We start from the raw sequence: 6,263 nt of genomic DNA, 5'->3' as shown, positions 1-6,263 counted from the left end.
AGAAGGTACAGGTCTGACACCACCAGGTTCTGGAACTGTTATTACCCCTCAACCATCAGGCTCTTGAAGAAAAGGGGAAAACTTCACTCAGTTTCACTTGCCCCATTTCTGAAATGATCCCACAACCTATGGACTCCTTTTAAAAGACTATTGACCTATTCAAAGGTTCAAAGGTCAAATTTAATGTCAGAGAAATGTATACAATATACATCCTGAAATGCTCTTTCTTCACAAGCATCCACGAAAACAGAGAAGTGACCCAAAGGATGAACGACAGTTAAACGTAAGAACCCTCCAGCTCCCACCTCCTGTGTGTAAGCAGCAGCAAGCGATGGTAACCTCTCCCCCACCAGCAAAAAAAACACTCATCGGTACCATCACTGAACCCAAGCATGTGCTAAGCAGTAGCAAAGACAGAGACCAAAATTAGCCCAAAGGCTTCGTATTTCATCCAACATTCGACAAACCACAGGTTCTCTCTTTCCCTGGCAAGGCAGAGGGAGGTGTCCCCCATTTTCTCAGCAAGTGGGGGACATAACAACAAACTACTGGTTTACGATGTTGTAAGTCTGCTTTGTTGCTTTTTTTGAGCTCTGTGTCTGAATATCGCAAAGACCTCAGGTTTTCGAGCCCACAGCAAAAGATTTTCCAGCCTCCCCAACGACACATGGGTCTCCTGCTGTGACACTGACCCTCGATCCACCCATCTCCAGAGCCCTGAGATCTTAGGCTTCCAAACACGATCAAGATTCTCAGGCCAAACTCCTGACATGTCAAATAACGGCCAGTCGTGGAACCCCGAGAACGGGTTCCATTCCCACAAAGAGCCAAAGCCTGCATGTAACTCCAGGTCAGAGTATTCAAAAGAACCCTGAAAGGGAAAAATAAAGATATTAAAGGTAGAAATAGAGCTGTTTCCAAAGATGCAAGTAAAGGAGTCATCATTCGGCACCATCATCCCTCATGTTCTCAATATTTATTATTATTTCTTTCTTTTTGGATTTACACATTTTATTGTCTTGCTCACTGATTGAACATTAAATCTGGTGAGGTCTTTCATTGATTCTATTATAGTTATTATTCTATTATGGATTTATTGAGTATGCCTGCAAGAAAATGAATCTCAATGTTGTATATGGTGTCATATGTGTACTTTGATAATAAGCTTACTTTGAACTTTGAACTCAGAGAGGCTTGGAAATTGGGAAAGGTCATGACGGCACTTAAGTAGGGTTAACTTGAACAGAAATGGGGAGACAACTGATTTAACTTTGATACAATTCACACCATTTCCTTGCAAATGAAGATTGATTTCATGAAGGAACATACAGAAAATGCTGGAGGAACTTGGCAGGCCAGGCAGCATCCATGGAAAAGTTTGATTTCATTAAGCTTTGTGAATAATTCTGAAAAATAAGCAATATCATGCTAATATTCTTGAGTTGATTACTGAATGAAGCTTTCAAGTCTTCAAAGAATTTTTACAGCTTCAGAGTGCTTAAAAACATCTCATGAAGTTTCCTTTTGAGAGCCATTCAACCTCTATGCATAGCAGCAAATCTTCAAACTGTTCATCACTCTCAATATAAAGCACTCAAAATAGTCAGGAATTGAAAGCATGGCACTTGATTTTCTTTACTGCTGTGATAACAATATTTGATGATTTGTGCAACCGATCACTTAGGTTTTTTGTGACAAAATGCCTGTGAATTACATTTTGAATGGTAAATACGTTAAATATGGCTTTTTATAAAGAAATTAATAACCCTATGGTGGCATCCTGTCATTGATGGTGCCCTGACTGTTGCTCAGGCAAGATTGTTGGTGAGCAGAATGACCTCCTCTTTGAAAAATTGCTCAGCAGCCCAATATATTGACTCCCCCCTTCATATCTGTTTCCAGTCCCCTTCTAAATAACAACTCTTGATCTGTGCTTTCAACTTCTAAAAAGCAAACATAACCAAGAAGTAAACATTTCATTGCCCGGCAAAGTTGAGTCACCTAGTTGCAGAGCAAATTCTGGTCTCCTAAGTATATTGCACAATGTGTCTTCCACATAGAAATGTAGAAAACCTACAACACCATACAGGTCCTTGGGCCCACAAAGCCGTGCCGAACACGTCTTTACCTTAGAATTTACCTAGGGTTGTTCTAAGACATGAGAATATCACATTCTCAGACATTTCATCTATTGCTCTTTGAAGGAGGTTGTTGCTGAGCAGAATCTCTTTAATTATTTGGTCTGTTGACTTATGAAAAACTGTACTCAGAACCTCCCTGACTACTGGCAGAATCAGTTCTTTTTCAATTGTATGGACCTTTCCAGATTTGGCACTGAGCAATGAAACGTTGTATAAAACATACAATGCATCATTGTTTTGTTGTGAAATGCTGGCAAGCATGTTTTGTAGATTTTCCATTTCAGAAAGTTTTTACAAAGCCAAGTTCTTGGTGTTTTATCAGAGCGCATTTTCTTCAAATGTTCAAGGAGTGTTCATGATTTCATTGCCTCGATTGAAAAACTTTTTCACTCAGAATGCACACATTGGCTGCTGTTGATTGCTTGGTTCTGGTATAAATCCATATTTCAGATACTACACACTACACTGTTCACACTTCTTTTTTGTTTGGTCTTCTTCTGCCATTTTAATTATGGATTAGCCATCACAATCAATTGCCAATTATTTGAATACAACCTCCAGCATTGTGATCAATAAAGGAGAAAGTTATGATATCATCATAGCTCAGGCAAATCCTGACTCTCTGCCTGAAGGTATGTAAAGTGGGACAGCGATATCTTGGTTGGGACATGGGCTACAGAAATCCAATTAAGACCGTTCGAAATGGCAGATTCTGTATTCTACCCCATTGAACACCATAGTCTTATTCACAGGAATTACATCACTGCATGATTAGAGTATGGGAATCGTACTAGCTAACACTGTATTACTGTGGTCAATGGCAATAATTCGTGGCTGATCCCAAAAAATAACACGACTTCTTCAGTCCAGGTTTCTCATGATATGCCAGATACAGAAATGTTGGATTGCTTTTTAATGCACTTTGAGAAAAGTCTCAGGGAATAGTGGGTTATTTGTTTCTAATCCCTCAAGAACAGATAAATTCTGGCTGGGCATATTTTCACCAGTGTAAAAATCATTTCACTGCTCATAAGTGCGACACACAGCACTAACATCAAGAATCTAGTTTGTTATGAGAAAACAGCGGGCTAATGTGGTTCCTGCATACTGCTGACATATGGGATAATTAACTCAAGATGCTGATTCCTACCCAATGCCTCAGTTAGAACCATTTGGCAGAAGGAAGCACGCTTCTTACCTGATTTAAATGGTAAAAATTGCAGCATGCTGCTGTGCAGAAGGACTTGGGAGTGCTTGTGCATGAATCACAAAAGAATGGCTTGCCAGTGCAGCAGGCTATCAAGAAGGCAATGTTGGCCTTCATTGCTAGAGGGATTGAATTTCAGAGCAGGGAGGTTATGCTGCAACTGTACAGGGTACTGGTGAGGCTGCACCTGAAGTACTGCGTGCAGTTCTGGTCTCCTTACTTGAGGAAGGATATACTGGCTTTGGAGGCAATGCAGAGGAGGTTCACCAGATTGATTCCAAATATGAGGCAGGTAGACTATGAGGAATGATTGAGTCACCTGGGACTGTACTCACTGGAATTCAGAAGAATGAGAGGAGATCTTATAGAAACATATAAAATTGTGAAAGGGATAGATAAGATAGAGGCAGGAAAGTTGTTTCCACTGGTAGGTGAGACTAGAACTAGTGGACATAGCCTCAAGATTTGGGCAGTAAATTTAAGACAGAGATGAGGATAAACTGCTTTTCCCAGAAGGTGGTGAATCTGTGGAATTCTCTGCCCTATGAAGCAATAGGGGCTACCTCAGTAAATATATTTAAGACAAATTTGGATAGATTTTTGCATGGTAGGGGAATTAAGTATTGTGGGACAAAGGCAGGTAGGTGGAGATTTGTCCATGGCCAAATCAGCCCTGATCTTATTGAATACCATAGGCTTGATGGGCCAGATGGCCAACTCCTGCACCTATTTCTTATATTCTTATGTTCTTATTCTCTCCAGATAGCCTTAATACAGTATCACTCCAGTCTGGAGGATGGAAGGGGAGCCAGCCAGTAGTTATAGATACCATCCTGGCTCAATAAAGGCTTGGGCTTTAAAAAATGAAAATGGTGACAATGACAACAGATCACAAATTAATGGGATGCTATTTCTGCTTTTTCATTGGAAAACTTCCTGAAAAGAAAGGAGGAATAAAATTGAGGAAGGATTACTTGTTTGATCCAAATGTTGCAAAACATTTCACAACTAATGAATAAATTATCAATAATGTTCCAAAGGCTAAACTCCACTCACTAACCACATTATCCAAATATCTAATCTGCCAATCTTGTGGCAGCAAGTCAGTGCTGAAAAGCATGCAGACATGGTCAACAGGTTCATTTGTTTGGACCAAACATCAGAATGGTGAAGAGATGTAATCTAATTGACTGTTGGTACCAGATAGAATGGATTGTGTATCTCAGAAACTGCTGATCTCCTGGATTTTCACACACAACGATCTCTAGGGTTTAAAGAGAATGGTACAAAAAAACACGAAAAAAAATCCAGTGAGTGGCAGTTCTGTGTGGGGAAAATACCTTGTTAATGAGAGAGGTCAGAGGAGAATGGCCAGACTGATTCAAGCTGACAGGAAGGCGATAGTAAATCAAACGCATATTACAACTGTGATGCATTACAATTGGCTGCATCATGGCCTGGCACGGAAACACCAATGCCTTTGAACAGAAAATCCTACAAAAGCTAGTGGGCTTGGCCCAGTACATAACAGGTACTCCCAACCACTGAGCTCATCTACATGAAATGCTATCATAGGAAAGCAGCATCCATTATCAGAGATCATCACCACCCAGTCCATGCTCTTTTCTCATTCCTAGCATCAGGTAGAAGATAACAAGAGCCTCAGGACTTGCACCAGTAGGTTCATGAACAGTAACTACCTTCAACCATCAGGCTTTTGAACAAAAAAATGACACTCAACTTGCCCATGATGTTCCCACAACCAATGATCTCACTTTAGGACCCTTGTAATTTCATGTTCTCGTTATTTATTACTATTTATTTATATTTGCATTTGCACAGTTTGTTGTCTTCAGGTAGAGCTTTTGTTGATCCTGTTGTAGTTTCTATACTATAGATTTGTTGAGTATGCCTGCAGAAAAATGAAGTTCAGGGATGTATGGGTGACATGCTCTGATATTAAACATTACTTTGAACTTTTGAACTTTGAACTTTGGTGTGAAGAAGTGTCTCTCTGACAACATAACATGTTGAACTTTGAAGTGGATGTTCTGCAACAGCAGAGGGTCACACTGAGTTCCACTCCTATCCTTAATAACGTGGTCACCTAGTGTATAGTTAGAACATGCCACTCTTATTATGACTGTGATTTGGTCAGTTCAGTCTAACTATTTTTAACTTGTCTCACTGGAATAAAATGTGTGGATTATTAAACAAAACATATAAATATGACTTGCCTAAGTAATAAGACACAAGAACATGTGGTGGACGTACACAATAGTACTGCTAGTAAGCGTTCTCACAGTTCCAGAAACCTGGATACAATCATGCCCCCGGATTATCTGTTTGGAGTCTGCAAACTTGGCCACAAAGCCATCAATTCATTGACCATCAGTTCATTCAAAGCCATCAGTTCATTGACCTGTTGAGCACTACAGTAGAGAAACAGGCCCTTTGACTTCTCAAGTTTATGCCAGCCTGGTCCTTTGTATGTGTGTCTGTTTGCTCATGTTTGTATTTTCATGATTTTATGTATGTATGTCTTTGTTCATGTGTATCTATTTTGTGTGCATGTGCTCATGTGTTTGTGCAAATGCTGAGTAGGTATGATGTGTAAAAGCATTCAGCCCAACTGTAAGGTGCCTCCTAAGAAAATAATCCCTGAGACCTCAGTCTCATGCTGTATTCTGTGTTAGAACATTGTATTGTACTTTTAAATAAAGGGTGAGCACTGACTTAGACTCTGAAGTGTGAAGTTTTTAGAAGTGAACAGAAATGATTTATCCAGAATGAGGAACTGGGAGCCCGAGGAATATAGTGGTGGTTAACACACACACATGCGACAGATATTTTTTCAACATTCCCACAAACCGCATTGAGCTGGATGAGCGGCCACTGTGCCTGTGGCAATGGCT

The sequence above is a fragment of the Hypanus sabinus genome, chromosome 21, assembly GCF_030144855.1.
Source record: "Hypanus sabinus isolate sHypSab1 chromosome 21, sHypSab1.hap1, whole genome shotgun sequence".
NCBI lineage: Eukaryota > Metazoa > Chordata > Chondrichthyes > Myliobatiformes > Dasyatidae > Hypanus > Hypanus sabinus.
The sequence above is the reverse complement of the archived record's forward strand: the minus strand, read 5'-3'. Positions refer to the sequence as shown.